At 37.0% G+C, this 22,426-nt stretch overlaps 1 protein-coding gene and 2 long non-coding RNA genes across 6 annotated transcripts in view; 1 reads left to right on the top strand and 2 right to left on the bottom strand.

Moving 5' to 3' along the window:
* Positions 1-22,426, bottom strand: part of LOC126886330 (zinc finger protein 665-like) — a 368,013-nt gene that overhangs the window by 285,053 nt on the left and 60,534 nt on the right. The gene's annotated exons all lie outside the window — the stretch shown is intronic.
* Positions 1-22,426, top strand: part of LOC126887372 (uncharacterized) — a 125,033-nt gene that overhangs the window by 86,744 nt on the left and 15,863 nt on the right. The window lies entirely within an intron of this gene.
* LOC126887373 (uncharacterized) lies at positions 492-9,720 on the bottom strand. The gene is made up of 2 exons (XR_007699035.1): positions 8,609-9,720; positions 492-4,283 (listed from the first exon to the last, which is right to left on the bottom strand). It is a non-coding gene; the product is annotated as an uncharacterized LOC126887373 (long non-coding RNA).

Genomic DNA, 22,426 nt, shown 5'->3' on the forward strand with positions numbered 1-22,426 from the left:
CTTTACCCTAATTACCGTTGCTCTGAAGACTTCTATAGAACTGCATTTAAACCAGTCGCTTAAATTCTTCAACCATGACACTCTCCTTCTTCCTACTCTTACCTTTCCCTGTATGATCAGTCTTAGCAGTTCATATCGTTGTCCCCTCATTACGTTTCCCAGATATTGTAACTTTCTTATTTTTATTGTGTTTATAATATCGTATTCTTTGTCCATTTCTCGCAATACTTCTGTGTTAGTTTTTTTTTGTGTCCATGCTATTCTAAACATCCTCCTGTAACACCACATTTCAAAGGACTGTAGCTTATTTATGTGTTCTTGCTTCAATGTCCAGCTTTCAAGTCCATATTGCAGTATCGAAAACTTATTTTCATTTGTAAGAACACGTAAATCGTGGTCGCTTTAATTTCACATAATCACTTTTATTACATTTCGTTAACTTATCAGTATCTATAATTTAGTTGTCTATTTTATTAATTAAAACTGCTAAGCATCATACAGACTTTTATTACGAGTGTTTTTAACGAATCCTACATACACACAGTAGAATGTCAATAATCCGGATTAATTGGGATCGGACCCCAACCGGATTATCAAATTATCCGGATTATCGAAATTACCTAAAAAAAGGCCAGTCTACACATTTATATATTGAACATTTTAAAATTTCATATTTTCTCTTATACAGTCAAGTGTCTAGAGGTGAAGTTAATCAAAACATTTTTTTATGTTCAAACACTGTATTGTAATTTATTTATAGCAACATGTGTAAGTACAGTAAAAACATTAGACACTAGAAGACAAAAGAAAAGACTAAGTTTTCAATCTAATAGCACACAAAATAACACCAAAATGTTACTCCCTATCCTACCAGATCGAAAACAATGGGAACCTTCTCTGGTTACAACTCCGAGGCTTCTAAAATTTGCAAGCCATAACGGATGCTGACTAAGGAAGATGAGGGAATTTTACAATTTATAATTCACGTCCCATCTGCTCAACGCGGTAAAGTTCCAACGAGAATGGTTCCTTTCGTATTCCAATAAGAGTAAACATGTAAATCAAAAATGAATAACCATTTTCAATTTCGTTGCAACACGAAAGTACAGCCGCATCATATTCTAGTTCAATCAGAGAGTGCAGCAAGCACCTCTACAGGTTTCGAAACTTATTAGTGTCTCATCAGGAGGCACATATGCTGCTCTGTCTGATCCAACCAGGACAAACCTTGGCGTGCAGTCATGAATTGCAACGAACGAAATGGCAGGGATGCCCTAGCGGCAACTGCTAGCAAAAGATTAAGTTTTCAATCTAATAGCACACAAAATACCACCAAACTGTTACTCCATATCCTACCAGAACGAAAACAATGGGAACCTTCTCTGGTTACACCTCCGAGGCTTCTAAAATTTGCAAGCCATAACGGATGCTGAGATTAAGGAAGATGAGGGAATTTTACAGATTATAATTCACGTCCCATCGTGTTATTTTGTGTGCTATTAGATTGAAAACTTAGTCTTTTGCTAGCAGTTGCCGCTAGGGCATCCCTGTCATTTCGTTCGTTGCAATTCGTGGCTGCACGCCGGCGTTTGTCCTAGTTGGATCAGAGAGAGAGCAGCATATGTGCCTCCTGATGAGAGACTAATAAGTTTCTAAACCGGTAGAGGTGCTTGCTGCACTCTCTGATTGAACTAGAATATGATGCGGCTGTAGTTTCGTGTTGCAACGAAATTGAAAATGGTTATTAATTTTTGACATTAGACACTATTTGAGGTTTAAAAAAATGTGTAAAAGGTTTTTGACTTGCGGTAGAGGTTCGTTTTTTCGCAGCGAAGTTTTTAATTTGTTTTAAAAGAATCACGATATTTTTGCTAGATACAAATCCGGATTATTGACGTCAGGATTATCGACGTTCTACTGTATATACATACATTATGCATGTTAATCTTAAAGTTTATTTTCCAGTCGGAACTTTAATACGTTCAAATAAACTATAATTTCAAGTGAACTGTTAACCACAACTTTCACATTAACCCTTAAACGCCCAACGGTGGGTAAAAAATGTCCACCTAATGCGTATTCCCTTGTAACATATGTATTAAATGTTCCGAAATTTTTCAAAAATTATTTATTGTTAAAACGACAACGCTTTATCGAATTTTAATTTGGATGTACCGATATTTTTGAAAATAAAACTAATATCTTGAGTTAAATATGAGTGGACACAAAATGTCCACCCTTGTAAAACTTGTCATTTAACCTTTTACTAAAGGTTTCTATATAAATTCTCGTTGGCAAGAACATAATCCACATAATTCATCATCATCATCATCATAATTGGCTCGACAATCCGTTGTGGATCTTGGCCTGCTAGCAAAGAAGTCGCCACTCCTGTCGATTCCTGGCAACTTCCCTCCATCTTCTGACCCCTACAATCTTTAGGTCTTCTTCCACATCATCAATCCATCTTCTTCGTGGTCGTCCTCTACTTCTTGTGCCCTCTGGTTTTGAAAATCTTAATCTCTTAATGTATTCGTGATCTGACATCCTAGCAATGTGCCCAGCCCATCTAAGTCTCTGCACTTTAACGAATTTCACAATATCTGGATCGGTGTAACTGATCGGTATAACTGATACAGTTCAAAGTTGTATCTTCGACGCCATAGCCCATTTTCATTTACTGCCCCAAAAATCTTTCTAAGAATTTTTCTCTCATCCACATAATTATCGAGGTATAATTACATAATCGACATAATTATCCTCCACACTAAAGAGGCTGAAAGAAAGAATGTGGAGAAAATCGGCAAATCTGAATTTACTTTTACTAGTATTTTAATTTTTATGCACATCGTAATTTTGTTGTAAGGTTTGTACATCGGTTATATTAATATTTTAGAAGATTCTGTGTTTACTAAGCATAATATTTTTAAATTTAATCCATTTCTAACATTTGCAACAACTCTCAATAAATATATTAGCCATTTTCGAGATGGACATTTTTTACCCATCCTTGGGCATACATGGAACTTACATAAGGTTGGGCGTTTAAGGGCTAATAGACCAACACTTCAGTAAACTTGCATGTGATATTATTTTAAACTACTTTTTTGAGTAAATTGCTTATTACAAATTTCATACTTTTGCGGATGTGAACTTTAAAGTACTGTTTTGAGCAAATTGCTTACTAAAAAGTCCACATTTATAAGGTTTTTCGCCAGTGTGAACTTTCATATGCCGATTTAAATTACTCATGTGAGCAAACTGCTTACTACATATTTCATATTTATACGGTTTTTCACCAATGTGAACTTTCATGTGACTATTTAAATTATCTAACGAATTCAAGTGCTTACTACAAATTTCACATTTATATAGGTGTTTACCAGTGTGAACACGATTGTGATATTTTAAACTACTTTCTTGAGTAACTACAACTTGTACATATTTCACGTTTATATGGTTTTTCACCAGTGTGAATTCTTTTATGCGTATTTAAATTACTTCTTGTAATAAACTGCTTACTACATATTTCACATTTATATGGATGTTGACCAGAGTGAACTTTCCTATGACTATTTAAATTATCTATGGTTCGTTTTTAAACCAAGAGGAGGGATTCAAATTTACCGCGCTGTAATGCTTGTGTCCAATACCAAATATTCAGAATTAATATCCGATACTGAACAGTCCAGCTTCAATTCTTTACGGGATTGAAGCATGGACCCTGACAGAATCGCTTTTAAAAAACCTAGAAGCATTTGAGATGTGGGTCTACCGCCTTATTCTGAAGATCAGTTGGGTAGAAAGAGTCCCAAACGAAAGGGCTTTGCAACGTTTGAATAGAAGTTGCGAAGTAGTGAACACGGTTAAAAGTTGCAAATTGGAATACTTTGGTCATATAATGCGTCACCCAGAAAAATATGACATACTTGACCTTGTCATGCAAGGTAAAATAATGGGAAAAAGAAGTATGGGCCGCCGTACAACTTCTTGGCTTAAAAACCTACGCCAATGGTTTGGGAAAACTAGCACTGAACTATTTCGTGCGGCTGTAAATAAGACAGTGATTGTTAATATGCTGGGCAACATGAGAGCCAACGATCGACAAGCGGTCTCGGCACCTTAAGAAGAAGATTGAACGGTATATTTTTATCACCCCGTATATCATATCAAACAATTTGTTATTAAATTCAAACATGTGCGGGTTATTTAATTTGTTTAATTGTAGCAATTTAAAAACAATATTTTGGCAATGGACATTAATTTAGCTGACAAAGTAAAACCTTTGTTCTTTTTGTCGTGTAGGCTATGACCCAATTCATGTTGCCAACAAGAGAGAATACATTTTAGAATCATTCTCAAGAATCACTTCAACCAAGCATGATGTGCCTGTAACTTCACTCCTTCGGGCCACTTAAGGGCTCTCGGGGTTAACGTGTGGTAGTGATTAGACATGGTCCTTACTGAGCAAAAGAAGACATCGAGACAGTAACAAGACTCGATAAACCTACAACTACAGGCCACACCTAGGAACCCAGTAGCAGATAGACGACACTAGGCCCGGGAGAACAGAAACAACGAACAAGGGATCAACAGAGCATCCGCAAAAGAAACTACAAGCAGGAGAGCCGCAGAGCATCCGCAAAAGAAACTACAAGCAGGGGAGCCGCAGAGCATCCGCAAAAGAAACTACAAGCAGGGGAGTCGCAGAGCATCCGCAAAAGAAACTACAAGCAGGGGAGCCGCAGAGCATCCGCAAAAGAAACTACAAGCAGGGGAGCCGCAGAGCATCCGCAAAAGAAACTACAAGCAGGAGAGCCGCAGAGCATCCGCAAAAGAAACTACAAGCAGGAGAGCCGCAGAGCATCCGCAAAAGAAACTACAAGCAGGGGAGCCGCAGAGCATCCGCAAAAGAAACTACAAGCAGGGGAGCCGCAGAGCATCCGCAAAAGAAACTACAAGCAGGGGAGTCGTAGAGCATCCGCAAAAGAGACTACAAGCAGGGGAGTCGCAGAGCATCCGCAAAAGAAACTACAAGCAGGGGAGCCGCAGAGCATCCGCAAAAGAAACTACAAGCAGGGGAGCCGCAGAGCATCCGCAAAAGAAACTACAAGCAGGAGAGCCGCAGAGCATCCGCAAAAGAAACTACAAGCAGGGGAGCCGCAGAGCATCCGCAAAAGAAACTACAAGCAGGAGAGCCGCAGAGCATCCGCAAAAGAAACTACAAGCAGGAGAGCCGCAAAGCATCCAGAGCAAGAAACCACAACGAGAGGAGCGACACAACGTCCAGAAACGGAAACAAACTGTACGTTTTTGAATAAATTACATCTTCTCCAACATTGAACGTACTGCAAATTGAATAATAAAATCAAAGAATAAAAGTTCCACTTTATACAATTTTCTACATTTAAATCTAAGTTATTTAAGTACACATAAATTATCGAACTATTATTAATGAAAGATTTCACCCTGAATATATTTGATCAGTCAACATTGCAATCTAAACTTATCATTATAATTATTCTTATTTCGAAAAGGTTGGTCAATAAACGAGTACACTTCACAATTTTACTGAACATTGCAACAAACAGTTTCATTAATATATCTTTATTCGTAACTTCATATATTCAATTACCCAGTTTTACAAATTTACAGTCAAAATCCTCGTACATAACATATAAACGAATAAGTCATATAGTCTGTTCGCTAAACTCAGACGCAACTTTCTAGATATTTTAGTCGGTAATTTTGCCAATTTTAGCAAAATTGGCAAAAAATAATTTTTAAATAGTTAATAATCACTAAATATTTAGTAATTTTGCCAATTTTTGCAAAATTGGCAAAAAACAAAAAAAATATCGACTAAAATATCTAGCCAGTTGCGTCTGAGTTTAGCGAACCGACTATATTTACTAGATGTCATTTAGAATCGATCAAGGATTGGAATAAAGTATTGCATAGAATCTAGAATTTCTTTGTATAGACCTACCTCAAATAATTTATTTATATCTGCAAGGTGAAACAGTATCATATTACTTTTACATAACAGGTACATCAGATGTTCGTAATTAATTATCGTATTATACATTTATTTATAAATAAATTGAGTGCAATTGTCGTTGAAAATAAACAAAAACACCAAGTTTAACGCGGTCACGGCCAGGAAAAGGCGTATAATATCGCTATACGGAAAAATTATAAAATTATAACTTCGGAAATAAAATAAAAAGAAAACAAAGAATCGAGGAATTATTACGGCAAGAAAATGAACAAGATTTGCAGGAGGATGAAGAACTGCAGTCGGAGTTAAAAGAACATATAGAGAAAATAAAAACAACGACAAAGTTAACACGTCCACTGCCGGGAATACGGTACATTTATCATTTATTTCAAAAAATAAATAAAAAGAAAATTGAAACCATGGAAGCATTATAAGGAAAACAGAGGCGTTAGTACTACTAAAGAATACAGTTACATATTGATGGAGAGTATCGACCGATTAAGTAACGGCCTACTCACTCAAAACACGAAACTTGGATGGATAATGTCAGGAACGACACAAAGAAAGGAATCCAATCCTCAACAAACAGATCATAATACTATGACTATCGTACAATACAGTACAATTCAGCTCCTATCAGGGGCAATTACATGGGCAAAGAGTGACGAAACACTCGTCCAAACACAAAACAAAAGACTCCCGCAGATACCGAAGGACAGTAGGTATAAAGGAGCAGAAGAGGTGTACCAAACGGACACAAATACATTACAAAACAAAAGACTCCCGCAGATGCCGAAGGACAGTAGGTGTAAAGGAGCAGAAGAGGTGTACCAAACGGACACAAATACAAACACAAAACAGTACAAAACGTCGATCGACGGAAAGAAGGAAACAATGTAACACAGGAAGATTACAAAAATAACTCAAAAAGAAGAGGAAAATACAAAAACAAAACCTGCAATAGTACTAACAACAAAGGAAAAACGACACGAATATGTGCCGTGACAAAACTTACAGAAACGCCAAGGAAAAACGTGACAAAACTAACGCAAAAGAAAATAGAAGACGTGACACGAGGACGTATCGTGATCACAGAAATTCAAAATAAAACGAACCACACGGGTCGAAGATGTACCGTGATAAAAGTTACAGAAACACAAAAGAAAATGGACGTCGTGATATGAGGACGTATCGAGATCAAACTTACAGGAACACAAACGAAAACAAGAAGAACACTTATGAGGATAAAAATAGAAAATACGAAATAGAAAATTATACGAGGAGAAATCATTATGTAAACTATACACATACGAAGAAACATGAAACATATGAAAGAAGAACTTATCATAATAAAACTAGAAAACAGAGAAACAGATGAGCACAGCAAGCTCAACAAAGTAGAAGCAAACAATGGACTCGGGTGACTTACAACCACCGTGAGCAACAGGAAAATTCGGTGCCTGATGCAAATTTTTCGGGAATGTATGCAAACTAAATAGGGATTGACCTAAGGGTTGAAAACTACGTCGTGTGTGAGACGATGCTAAGAGGAAGCCTAGGGTGGTAATTCGAATCCCACTCGGTTGCTAGAGCACGACAATAGACTGTTTACATAATGGAGAAATAAGCAAACGGAACGAGGAATTATGGAATTAGGATATTTAATTTTTTTTTGGAAATCAGCTATAAAGCTGCAAATGGAGGGATTTTTTTGCCCCGCCCCAAGGAATCTACTTACAGCAGATTTTATTTACACTTTATTTTACACTTTTCTACAAAACTTATACAACTCTTGTACACAACTACAGGGTTGATAACCTAATACTTCAGTTATGGTCAGAACAAAAGAATAAGACAATATAATTAATTCATAAACACTTAAACATAATGCTCTAATAATAAAAATCATTAATAACTTTATTAACCTACATATATGAGGTAATACAAACCGAGTATGTTACAAAACATAAATATCGAGATTCTGCAAGAACAGCAAATACTAGCAGAGTCGGTTGGATGAAATACAATACAATTAAACACAACGGCGAAGCATATCAGGATATAAAAATAGTCCGAGAGCTAGTCGCACGATCCATAATATTAATAATAAAATAACTAATAATACAATTCGATAATAATAATAAGAGAATACAATTATAATACAATACTTAACACATTGAAATATCTATCCCACTCAATACCTTTTCATTTACCCTTACCTAACCTAAACTTTGACTTGAATGTTGTTGATTTAAATTCTGATTCAGACTTAACTTTGATATTACCTAAGGTGTTGCAGTTGGAGAAGTGATAAGTTGTTCAAAGACTAGTGTCTTTTCATCACACATTACATTAACCTTTTATGTTATAAATGTAAACGTTGCAGTACTGACGCTTGGTCCAGATTTGCCGCCGGGCAGTATGTCCAATACCAAATATCCAGAATTAATATCCGGTATTGAACAGTACATTTTTATCACCGCGTATATCACATCAACCAATTTGATATTATATTCAAACATGTGCGGGTTATTTAATTTGTTTAATTGTAGCAATTTATAAACAATATTTTGGCAATGGACAATAATTTAGCTGACAAAGTAAAACCTTTGTTCTTTTTGTCGTGTGAGCTATGACCCAATTCATGTTGCCAACAAGAGAAAATACATTTTAGAATCATTCTCAAGAATCAATTCAACCAGGCAAGATGTGCCTTTAACTTCATTCCTACATACATTCAATATGTAGCATCATAGAGTCTTCAACTAAGTCGCGTACAAGCCACACATCAGTACTCAACGTTCTCTCGGGGTAACTACCCTAGTGGCTACCGCTATCAATAAAATATCTAAGTGCTATTGGTGTTTATATTACTGAAGATCAACCTCCACTGAGACCGACGATTAGACAGCTTGTTTGTAATTGGTTCAACCGCACGCAAGTTTACTCCAATCTTATAAAATTTTGACACTAATGACATTTATCAAATTTTGACATTATTGACATTTCATAGGTTAATTAAGTTATATCGCGCTTTTTGTGTTTCTGTGTTTTTCCTTATTTTTTAGATTTTTATCTGCTTTTATATAAAAAGCAGTTGTTTTCAGAACTCTTTAGCGACGTATTAGTATAATATAATATTTATGGATAACCGTCAAAGGGCGACATGATCAACCAAAAAAGAAGATGTATTTGGTGATTTTTCTCATGACTTTGTTGGGTGTGAATCTGTCTTTTTAGTTTACTCCTCCTGGTTAAAAAATAAACCATAGTGAATTAAAGTGCTTACTACACATTTCACATTTATCCTGTTTCTCATCAGTGTGAACTCAAATGTGCATTTTTAAATTACTTTTTTTACTAAATTGCTTAATACAAATTTCACATTTATAAGGTTTTTCACCAGTGTGAACTCGATTGTGATATTTTAAACTACTTTCTTGAGTACATTGCTTACTACAAATTTCACATTTATATGAGTTTTCACCAGTGTGAACTTGCATGTGAATTTTTAAGCTACTTTTTTGAGTAAATTGCTTGCTACATATTTCACATTTATAAGGTTTTTCACCAGTGTGAATTCTTTTATGAGTATCTTTTATCTAGTGAACTAAAGTGTTTACTACATATTTCACATTTATGCGAGTTTTCATCATTGTGAACTTTCAAGTAAATTTTTAAACTACTTTTTTTACTAAATTGCTTACTACAAATTTCACATTGATACGGTTTTTCACCAGTGTGAACTCGATTGTGAGTTTTTAAACCTTTCTTGAGTAAATTGCTTACTACAAATTTCACACTTATAAGGTTTTTCACCACTGTGAATTCTTTTACGAGTATTTAAATTACTTCTCGTAATAAACTGCTTACTACATATTTCACATTTATACGGGTTTTCAGCAGTGTGAAGTTTTATATGACTCTTTAAATTATCTAGTGAACTGAAGTGTTTACTACAAATTTCACATTTATACCGTTTCTCATCAGTGTGAACTCGCATGTGATATTTTAAACTACCTTTTTGAGTAAATTGCTTGCTAGAAATGTTACATTTATACGAATTTTCACCAGTGTGAACTTGCAGGTGAATTTTTAAACTACTTTTTTGAGTAAATTGCTTACTACAAATTTCACATTGATAAAGTCTTTCACCTGTATGAACTTTCATATGCCTATTTAAATTACTTGTGTGAGTAAACCACTCACTACAAATTTCACATTTATACGGGCGTTCACCAGTGTGAACTTCTATATCACTATCTAAATTATCTGGCGAATTAAATTGCTCACTAAAAATTTCTTCACATTCATACGGGTGTTCATCAGTATGAACTTCTTCACATTCATGTGGATGTTCATCAGTGTGAACTTCCTTATGACTATTTAAATTTTCTAGTGAATTAAGTTGTTCACTAAAAATTTCTTCACATTCATATGGGCGTTCATCATTGTGAACTCCCTTATGACTATTAAAATGTTCTAGTGAATTAAATTGCTTACTACAACTTGCATGTGAATTTTTGAACTATTTTTTTGAGTAAATTGCTCACTAAAAGTTTCTTCATATTCATACGGGTTTTCATCATCATCATCGGTGTGAACTTCCATGTGACTTTTCAAACAGCTTTTTTGAGTAAATTGCTCACTACAAATTTCACATTTATATGGTATTTCACCAGTGGAAACTGCCATATGAGTATTTAAATTCTCTAGTAGTGAATTAAATTGCTCACTACAAATTACACATTTATACAGGGTGATTGATTAGTGGGGTAAAGCTCATTAGATCCGCTATAGTAATAGATAACAATAAAAGTCAATAACAAAAATTGTAGCCAGCTTTAAGCTTCACATTTCAAAATTAGTTAGAATGTTACAGGGAGTTCGTTAACACAGTGGCAGACCAAACTTATGTTTTTTTTAAATGGAACACCCTATATTTTATTTTATATTCGAAATCCTGTTAACTTTTCCATCACAAAAATATAAAGGCTTGCTATGTTATACAGGGTATTTACAAAGTTATAACCAATTTTATATGAAAATCGTAACAAGTTCAACTCCCTGTGAACAATATCCCTTCGTTGGCTCAGTGTAGATGGTCTTTAAGTTGTGATGGAAACACCAAATAATAGTAGCAGAGTTTATTGATGAGACTTACACTATGGATGTTGACCCGGGGTACTTTGAGTAGAGACTTAAATGATGAGCGTTGAAGACAATCACTCGCGTTAATGAATTAATAATAATTGAATTTCTAGACAAGAGATCTTAGTTTTATATAAGTTTAAATTGGGTAAATGTAAACACGGGCCCCGCGTGATTTTGTGTATCTAATTAAGGTAAATTGTTTATCTTATGTCAGCAACTTTTGGCTGATGTCCAAATTATATTATTGATAATTGACCAAATGTGTATGTAATTTAATTAATTACGTGTGTGTGTTTAATAACAAATAAATGCATTCGATCTACTGGGTGATAAAATGATACTGTCCAATTTCGGATATGAATACTGAATATTTGATATTGGACATACTGCGGAATCGGGCAAAAACTGGCCCAAGTGTCAATACTCAAAGTTTACATATAAGTATTACATAAAATAGTCAAATTCAAACATGTTAATAAATAAATAGTTTAAGAATAATCAACAATCTTCCAACCGTACTCTAGCTATCAATGTCCGACTCTATCTCTAGATTAAAATTAGGGCAATTGGATGAAAATGTGGAGAGTGGGAGGTCGGCCTTTGAAGTCGACGGTACATTGTTATGCCGATTACTACTTAATACAGGTACTTCCTGTTCGTTAGTCTGAGTATGTGGATTCCCTGAACGACATAGTCGTACAACAGGACGGTATTTCCATACCGTGAGTATCCCAATTATTACCATTATAGTAATGGTCCCGGTGGCTACAAAATAATGCCAATTAGATTCTGGAATCGATTGCCACTGCGTATGCGTCATTTCTCGTTCTAGACTTTCCTCCTCAAGTAACGCGTGACGTAGCTCTCCTCCTGGTATGTCCAGGTAGGTGTTTAGAGGCATGTTAAACCTGCGGGGTGTCCTCGCCACCAATTGGGCCACGGGAGTGATTGGCGCCTTCAGGTAGCTTGTTACCGCTCTCTCCATCCCACTGCTAGTGGGGAATAATGTAATATTTTTCGTTTGGGCGATACATTTGGGTGAAAGTTTCAGGAATGTGACTCGTTCCAGTACTCTTTCGCTCCGATTTCCATCGCAAATAATGGATATGTGTATCGTGACTGGCGTGATAACGAGCCAGAGGTTGGGGGTACCCATCTTACTCCATTGAGCTGTCTGTATTGTCCTGGCTACCACTGGACATGTGCTATTCTTAGATCGCTCATAAATTTCTTCAAGTATGCAGTTTGGTTGGTTATCCATGTTCCTTATAGCCGTTGGTGAGCACGCTCTCTGCGTCTTTGTCAACAGTAAACATCTTTCCCTATCTTCTGCGGTCAATTCGAAGTAGTGCAGTGTGTTATAATCTACGACCAGTAGATTCCTTGGGGCGACAAATGTGCGCAACACCGACCCCTCAACGTTAAGTGGTATGGCCGTGACTTTCAGCATGCTGTACTTAATTTTCCCTGTCACTATGAAATAGCCGATGACTGTTATATATCTGTCGTCATGACTGACTTCTGTTTCTATAATGGGCTGTCGTCGTATTTCGACCCCTTGTGGCAGTATCTGCCCTGCTCTCTCTATCAATTTGGTTATCTCACCCGGTTTCACTATATCAATGAAGTGTCCGTGGTTATAGTGAAGGTTTAATATTCCCTCGTAAAATTGAGTATATTCGTTTATGAATTCCATAACTTGCAACGCTATCGTTTGTATTCGCAACGTGCTATATTCGGTTTCTAGTCTCTGTGATTTGTCTTCTACTTCGTTAAGTCCTTTAGATATTTCTTGTAGGCCTGTGATTAGTGCTTTGTTAAACTTGTTCATTTGCTCGTTTATCCTGTTCTCTGTGTGATTGATTGATGTTATTGTTTCTAACATTATCTTCGCTTGATGCTGTGATCCCTTTATTAGCTCCTTTTGGTTATTGTCTACTGCTTCAATGTTACTGTAGGCTTCGTCATTGACTCCAAATACTGAGGTTAATATTGTTCCTAATATTCCTCTTCTTTCCCCTGCTTTTATTTCTACTGTCAACCCCTCGCTTACTGATTCCGCCTTTCTTTGTCCTTCCTCTAACTTCCCTATTATATCCTTACAATTCACGATTTTTATATCCTGACACAGTTCTCGTACTCCTTGTATCATATTTCCTATTAGTTGGTGCTCTGTTCGAATTCTTCCCTTTTCTAGTAACACCTTTATTCGAAATGTTCCCCGGTCTATAACGACCTCTCCAAGATCTGTGAAAAATCCTGGTTCCGGATTATATATTTTATACGGTTCTGCCTTTATGGGTTTTAACATCGTTAAAAACATTATAGCTACTAGTATTTTCTTCCATCTTAGTGCTGCTGCCTTCTTCGGCTTTTCCTGTTTCTCTTCTTCCAGTCGTATTAGTTTATGTATGGGCCTTTTTGTCAGTTTCCCGTTCGCCTTTCTCACTGTTACGACTCTGGTTAGTCCCTCCGCTCCAGGGTGTGTTTCTGTTACCCTCGCTAATGGCCATCTGCCTGGAGGTGTATCTTCTTCTTTTATTATAACTATTTCTTCTTCTTTTATGTTAGAGTGCGCCTTATGCCATCTATTTCTCTGTTGTAATTGGTGCAGGTATTCCTCTTTCCAAATTTTCCAGAAGTCTCTTTTTATTTTCTCCAATAATCTCCACCTCGTCGGCATCTTCAAATAAGTCGTAAGCTCTTCTTCCCGATTTGGTGATATAATTTCTCTCCCTATAAGGAAGTAAGCTGGTGTCAGGGCTATTTTCCCTTCAGGGTCTTCTGATGACCCACATAATGGTCTCGAGTTCATACATGCTTCTATTTGTGTCAGCACCGTACTCAATTCTTCATATGTTAGAACTGTTTCCCCGATGATTCTTTTCAAGTGATATTTCATTATCCGCACTGCGCTCTCCCATAGTCCTCCGAAATGTGGTGCATATGCAGGTATGACATGCCATTGGGTACCTAGTGCCAACAAATTTGCTGTTTCTACGAATGTGGTTCCGTTATCGCTGTATACGTTGTTGCACTGTCCTCTGCGTGCCGTAAATCTCTTGAACGCCGCGATGAATGCATCCGTAGACATATCGCTTACTACTTCGAGGTGTACTGCCTTCGTTGACAGACACACAAATACTGAGATGTAGCCCTTATAGCTCCTCTGTCCTCTGCCTCTCGTGGTACTTATTTTTATTGGCCCGGCATAGTCTATCCCTGTGTTAGTAAAGGGATGACTCGGGTTCACTCTATCTTTCGGTAGATCTCCCATTAATTGTTGTGCTGCTTGGCTTTTATACCTCCTGCACCTTAAGCATTTTGCTAGATGATCTTTCACGGTTCTTCTGCCGTTGATTATCCAGTATTTCCTTTTTATATACTGTAGTGTTTGTTGTAATCCGCTATGTAGATTTTTTGCGTGACTATCTGCTATAAGTAACTTTGTTAATGCACTATCCTTTGGCAAAATTATCGGATGTTTTTCTCCGTACTTTAGATTCGTGTGTCTCAGTCTTCCGGTGACTCTTAGAATTCCTTGTCTATCCAGGAATGGTACCAATGACGCTAATTTATTTTTCTTGTCTAACTGCTGTTTCTTCTCCAGCTTCTTTATTTCTTGTTTGAAGTAGGCGTGCTGTGTGTGCTTTATCACCTTTAATAGCGTTTCCTCTAATTCTTGGACTGTCAGCTGACTTTGTCCACTGTCCTTCTTTTTTCTGCATTTGTCTGCAAATCTCCTACAGTATGCAAGTACTCTTCTCATTCTTTCTAAATTTGAGAATCTCTCGCATATGTCCTCCTTTATCGTTGTCGTGTGCACCGTTATTTTCGTTTTGACTTCCTCCTCATTTGTCTCTGGTATTTCTTCTGATTCCTGCGTTAAAGTTTTGTTACTAGTCAGCCAAGTTGGTCCCTTCCACCATAGCTCTGCTTCTAATAATTCTGATGCGGTACCTCCACGTGAGAGGATGTCCGCTGGGTTTTCCTTCGTATCTACCTTATGCCAATTTTTCGGTCCTATAACGCCTCTTATTTCCTCTACTCTGTTGGCGACGAACATTTTCCACCTTTTTGATGATCCCCTTATCCAAGCCAGGGTTATCATTGAGTCTGACCATGCATATACCTCAATGTTTTCCCTATTCAATGCTTGTAGGGTTTTCTTCATTAAATTTGCTAATAGCACCGCGGCACACAACTCGAGCCTCGGTAATGTCGTTTTTCCTTTCAATGGTGCGACTTTCGATTTTGCTATCATTAGATTCGTTTTGATTTCTGGGCCTAACACCCTTGAGTAGATTACCGCTCCATATCCTTTCATAGATGCATCTGCAAATCCATGTAGTTCTACTCTGTTTGTCTTGCGTAAGTTGTTCCACCTGGGCAATGTTATTTTCTCCAGATTTACTAATTGCGCCTGGTATATATTCCACCTGCTTTGTTGGTTGCTAGTTAATTCTTTATCCCAACTGGTCTTTTGCTCCCATAATTCCTGTATGAACATTTTCGCCTGAATTACTACAGGTGCTATCCACCCTAGTGGGTCGTATAGTTTTGCTACTTCTGACAGTACGTGTCTTTTCGTTATTTTCTTTGCTGTCGTTATCCCTATTTTGAATGTGATTATATCTTCTTTAGGGGACCAGTGTATTCCTAACGTTTTCCGTACTTCTTCTTGTTTGAATGCCTTGGAGTCTACGTTCCTCATTTCCTCCGGTACGTTCTCCATTATTTTTTCTTCGTTGCTCAACCATTTTCTGAGAATGAAACCTCCTTTTCTGAACAGTTGTATTAATTCCTTTTGGGCTATTTCTGCTTCCTGCACTGTCTCCGCTCCTCCTAGTATATCGTCTACATACATGTTTTCTTTTACAATTTTCGATGCCAACGGGAACCTCGCTCCTTCGTCTTCTTGTAATTGCTGTATTGTTCTTAACGCTAAAAATGGTGCTGCGGCCGTGCCGTATGTCACCGTCGTTAAGTTATATTCTTGTATTGGGTCCTTTGTGTCCTTTCTCCACAAAATTTTTTGATATTTTTGGTCTTCTTCTGCCATTCTGATTTGTCTAAACATTTTTTCCAAATCCGCTGAGTATGCTATCTTATTGGATCTCCATCGTAATAGTATATTTGTCAAATCTTGTTGTAATTTCGGCCCTGTGTGCATAATATCATTCAGGCTTACTGCCGATGAGCTTTTACTTGATGCATCAAACACGGCTCTTATTTTCGTTGTAGTACTGTCCTCTTTTCTCACTGGATGATGAGGTAGGTAGTACCCATCTCCCTGGTTTTCTGCTATTACCATATGACCTTGGTTTTCATAATCTTCCATGAATTGTCTGTAATTCGCTTCTAACTGTTTGTCTTTTGCAAACTTCCTTTCTAGTTGCATCAATCTGGCGAATGCCTGCTGCTTAGATTCTCCTAGCTTTGTTACGTCTTCCTTAAACGGAATTCTCACTTCGTATCTCCCGTCTTCATCTCTTTTTACTGTCTGTCGATACATTTCTTCACATTCTTGTTCTTCTACTGATAAACTTGTTTCCTGATTTACTTCTTCTAATTCCCAGAATTTCTTTATTTGTATGTCCATCTCTTCTCTGGATATCATACAGCATACTTCTGCTTTTGTAGTCTCCTTCTCTCGTGCTATCCCCGAAACTATCCATCCTAGTTTGGTGTTTTGACTCAGGAGTCCATTACTTATTCTGTGCATCCCTTCTGTCAATATGTAACTGTATTCTTTTACTCCTAGTAGTAAGTCTATTTTCCCTACCTTGTAATATCTTGGATCTGCCAGTATTGCATTTTTCTCGTTATAGTCCGGTAGAATTATATCCTGTTCCGGTAAATTCCTTGTTATCTTCGGTAATACTAGTGCTTCTATTTCCATCTCGAAGTCACTTTCGTAATGAGTTTCGATTAAAAGTTTCATACTCCAATTGGCTGTTTTTTCTCCTGACGAGCCTATCCCGGATATGGTCGCCTGTATGGGCTTCCTTGTTGTTCCTAGCGTCGTCGCAGCTTGTTCCGTTATAAATGCGCATTGTGACCCTTGGTCGATTAATGCTCTCATTATGTGTGAATCTCCTTTCGCATCTCTTATGCGTACAACAGCTGTCGCTAGTAATGCTTCACCTTCCTTATGGCTTGCACAGTTTACTGAATTCTGCCCTCTTTGGTGGTCGTTGATATTCCTATGCCCATTGGTATCTTGTGTATTTTCTCGCCTTCCGTTATTTTGTTCTCTGGCGTTGTATGGATTATTATTTCCTCCTCTGTACCTATTAGCTTGATACCCGTTTCTTCTATTATTCGAATCTCTTCCATTTCTTTCTTGTGTTTGTTCTCCTTTCGTTTCATTGGAGTTTCTTTTGTTGCCTGTGTTTCCTTTCTCATAATGCAACATATGGTGATGGTCTCCGCCACAGTGTCTGCACCTATATTGTACATAACATTGTTTTTCTTTTTTATGTGCTAGGCAGTTTGCACACAATCCTTTTTCTTTTATCATCCTGTTTCGGTCTCTTACATTGAGTTCCTGAAATTCTCTGCAGTTCGGTACTCCGTGATCTCCGTTGCATATTACGCAACGTGTTCTTGGTTTCCTCCCAGATCCTCCTTGCTTCTCTTGTCTTTTTTCTGACTCCAGCAGTTCCAGTGTCTGGAATCTTCGCTGTAAGAATGTTTGTGTCGATTTGTACGTCGGTATCTCTCTACTGTCTCCGACGTGGTTTTCGTACAGCCTCCTGGTTTCATTGTCCCATTTCGTTATGATAATTCGGGCTACCAATGGGCTCCACGCTTCCGTGTCTGTTCCTAACCCTCCTATGGCTTCCAGACTTTCGTGGAAGGTGTCATGTAGTGATTTCAATGCTCTAGCAGAAGATTCCTTTACTTCCTGCGCTAGTAGCATCCTGTCTATCAATTTAAACAATATCATCCTTGGATTCTCATATCTATCTTTTAGCATGTTCCAGGCCACTTCGTAGTTGGCCTCGGATATGTTTAAGTGTTGTATCATTCTGTTGGCTTCCCCTCTTAGTTGAGTTTTTAGGTACTGCATTTTTTCTGCGTTTGATAACTGGTCGTTTTCATGTATTACTTTAGTAAACAGATCGTGGAAAGTTCTCCACGTTTCATACCTGCCTTCATACACAGGGATTTTTACCTGCGGTAATGTCACACCGTCCCTCCTCTGTGTGCTTTCTGGCCGTTGCATTCCTGGCCTTATTTTCTTCAAGGTTTCCCTGACTCTCCTCTTTAGTTGATTTATTCTCTCTACTTCTCCATTATCTATAGCGTCTAGTTCCTCATTTACTGCTGCTTCAATTATTAGTGTATTCACCTTTTCCATGTATTCTCTTAACTCTGACTGCAGTTCTTCATCCTCCTGCAAATCTTGTTCATTTTCTGGCCGTAATAATTCCTCGATTCTTTGCTTCCTTATCTGTATCTCCTTTACTTTCGGTGCTTTTCCTCTTTTCAGCACCCTTCCATATTCTTCCAACAGGGTTTTCCCCTCAATATATGTCTTAAATACCTGATCATGGTATTTTGTTTCAAAATATTTTTCTTTCGTTATACCTCCTTCTAGCAGCTTTTCGTGGTTATTCAGAAATTTTGCCCAATATTCTTCTAATTTTTCCTGCCTATCCCGGATGTATTGTTGAGTCCTCCGAGATTGAGAATCCTTTTTAGTATTTGAAACTAGTTTCGCTAATTCTGCTCCTATCTCCGCTTGCTTAACGTATACACTTTCCATGGTTATTTTTATAAAATTTTAAATTCAGCGGTAAATATATTAAACAATATGAACTGTATTTTATTTATTAAGCAATGTACTTAAATATACAAATTCACACAAAAAAAATATCTGCTTATTAACAATTATATTTATTTACTATACCTGTACTATCACGCTCTCTCGTAAGCCAGAATGTATATAAATAAAAATATAATTGTATGCCCTTGTCAAGTTTGCAATTTTTCAACGTTACCGTAGGTCGCTTGCCTGACTAAGTGATTTCTGTTTGTAAATAAACTGAATAGTATTACGATTTCACTAACGCTAAAATTGAAATTCTTTGGTTGGATAATTTAATGAACCTTTGTATTTATAAAAGATCTGTAAATGATATATGTAATATTAATACTGGAATCTTATTCAAATTTGGCAATTAGATATCTATGTGATTAATTTTTACAGAAATAGGTAAAATATTTTCATTTTCTAAAATAGTGAAAATTTAACTGAAATTATTATATAGAGTGGACTTTTATCGTTCTATAAGTTACGTAGTATTTTAATTTTTTCGAAATAACGTATTTAATTGAAATTAAAGCAAGCTATATGTTTATGAACGTTTCTTTTTTTCAAATTATTTTTCAAATATATTTTGGTCTCTTTATTATTTATATGGTATACATTCTAAAGTACATTATTTTACTATTGATAGAGTGGAGATTGTTGTTCTAGATTGTTGAATTATAATAAAAATACAAACTTGTTAAATTGTACGATTGTAACAGTTGGAAGATTTTGTAATTATTCAAAAACTTACGGTTTTTTTTTGTTTTCTTAGACGTCTAGGGTCCCTCGCTTCTGGTAGGCTCTGCAATCGGCTCTCGGCTATGGCACTGCTCTTAGCTCTGCAATCGGCTCTCGGCTTTGGTACTGCTCTTAGCTCTGCAATCGGCTCTCGGCTTTGGTACTGCTCTTAGCTCTGCAATCGGCTCTCGGCTTTGGTACTGCTCTTAGCTCTGCAATCGGCTCTCGGCTTTGGTACTGCTCTTAGCTCTGCAATCGGCTCTCGGCTATGGTACTGCTCTTAGCTCTGCAATCGGCTCTCGGCTTTGGTACTGCTCTTAGCTCTGCAATCGGCTCTGGTACTGCTCTTAGCTCTGCAATCGGCTCTCGGCTATGGTACTGCTCTTAGCTCTGCAATCGGCTCTCGGCTTTGGTACTGCTCTTAGCTCTGCAATCGGCTCTCGGCTTTGGTACTGCACTTAGCTCTGCAATCGGCTCTCGGCTATGGTACTGCTCTTAGCTCTGCAATCGGCTCTCGGCTATGGTACTGCTCTTAGCTCTGCAATCGGCTCTCGGCTTTGGTACTGCTCTTAGCTCTGCAATCGGCTCTCGGCTTTGGTACTGCTCTTAGCTCTGCAATCGGCTCTCGGCTATGGTACTGCTCTTAGCTCTGCAATCGGCTCTCGGCTTTGGTACTGCTCTTAGGTCTGCAATCGGCTCTCGTTCTCCCGGGTCTAGTGGTCTCTCTCTGCTACTGAGGGTGTTGCTGGTGTGGACTGTATAGGCTTTCTCAAACTTCCTTGAAGTATTCTTTTTCTCGATAGGACCATGAACAATATCCCTTCGTTGGCTCAGTGTAGATGGTCTTTAAGTTGTGATGGAAACACCAAATAATAGTAGCAGAGTTTATTGATGAGACTTACACTATGGATGTTGACCCGGGGTACTTTGAGTAGAGACTTAAATGATGAGCGTTGAAGACAATCACTCGCGTTAATGAATTAATAATAATTGAATTTCTAGACAAGAGATCTTAGTTTTATATAAGTTTAAATTGGGTCAATGTAAACACGGGCCCCGCGTGATTTTGTGTATCTAATTAAGGTAAATTGTTTATCTTATGTCAGCAACTTTTGGCTGATGTGCAAATTATATTATTGATAATTGACCAAATGTGTATGTAATTTAATTAATTACGTGTGTGTGTTTAATAACAAATGTGTTATTACGGTCTTCCAACCGTACTCTAGCTATCAATGTCCGACTCTATCTTTAGATTAAAATTAGGGCAATTGGATGAAAATGTGGAGAGTGGGAGGTCGGCCTTTGAAGTCGACGGTACATTGTTATGCCGATTACTACTTAATACAGGTACTTCCTGTTCGTTAGTCTGAGTATGTGGATTCCCTGAACGACATAGTCGTACAACAGGACGGTATTTCCATACCGTGAGTATCCCAATTATTACCATTATAGTAATGGTCCCGGTGGCTACAAAATAATGCCAATTAGATTCTGGAATCGATTGCCACTGCGTATGCGTCATTTCTCGTTCTAGACTTTCCTCCTCAAGTAACGCGTGACGTAGCTCTCCTCCTGGTATGTCCAGGTAGGTGTTTAGAGGCATGTTAAACCTGCGGGGTGTCCTCGCCACCAATTGGGCCACGGGAGTGATTGGCGCCTTCAGGTAGCTTGTTACCGCTCTCTCCATCCCACTGCTAGTGGGGAGTAATGTAATATTTTTCGTTTGGGCGATACATTTGGGTGAAAGTTTCAGGAATGTGACTCGTTCCAGTACTCTTTCGCTCCGGTTTCCATCACAACTTAAAGACCATCTACACTGAGCCAACGAAGGGAATTTGTTCATGGACAGTGTCCAATTTCGGATATGAATACTGAATATTTGATATTGGACACCCTGTATAAATAAAAATAAGCACAACAGCAATGGTTTATTAATGCCATATTTTTTTACTTATTGTCAAAATTTTCAAAGATTACTGACATTGCTAATTTTTTTTATATCAAATACAGGGTGAGTCAAAACGCAAGCACATTATTTTCTCAGTAATTTTAAATAGAACACCCTGCATTTTATATCACTATTAAAAAGTACTATTACCGTACTTTAATTTTTATATAACATTCCCTATGTAAAAATTTATTAGTTTTCGAGATATTTTCATTTTTCAGATGAAATTATTTTAGGTGTCTAAATTTTTCCAAATTTTAACTAAGCCATGACTGAATTGACAATTGACGATTACTGATTATCAATCCGGTAATTAATGTAACAATGTAGCAAATAAACAAAGAAAAATAATTGATTAGTAATACATTTTACAAAAAAACACAACCACAACATGCAACAATTTTGAAATAATTAAAAACTACTTTTGTATGTAAATGTAACAAAGAAAGAAAAATAAGTTATTAGTAATAAGTTACAGAAAAAAAAACGCACAAACACAAAATGCAACATTTTGTGAAGACAATTAAAAACTACTTTTGTATGTAAATGTAACAATGTAACAAATGAAGAGCGAAAAATAATTTATCAGTAATACATTTTGCAAACAAAAACATGTTTGAAAAAATTAAAAGCTACTTTAATAAAATATTTTTAATGATTAACTATTTACATGGGAAATAAGCCACAATTAAATTGAAAAAATAATTTTATTAACGTTTCGAAGCCCAAATCGGGTTTCGTTGTCAAAATACAAAATACT

The sequence above is a fragment of the Diabrotica virgifera genome, chromosome 6 (genome assembly GCF_917563875.1).
Source record: "Diabrotica virgifera virgifera chromosome 6, PGI_DIABVI_V3a".
Classification (NCBI taxonomy): Eukaryota; Metazoa; Arthropoda; class Insecta; order Coleoptera; family Chrysomelidae; genus Diabrotica; species Diabrotica virgifera.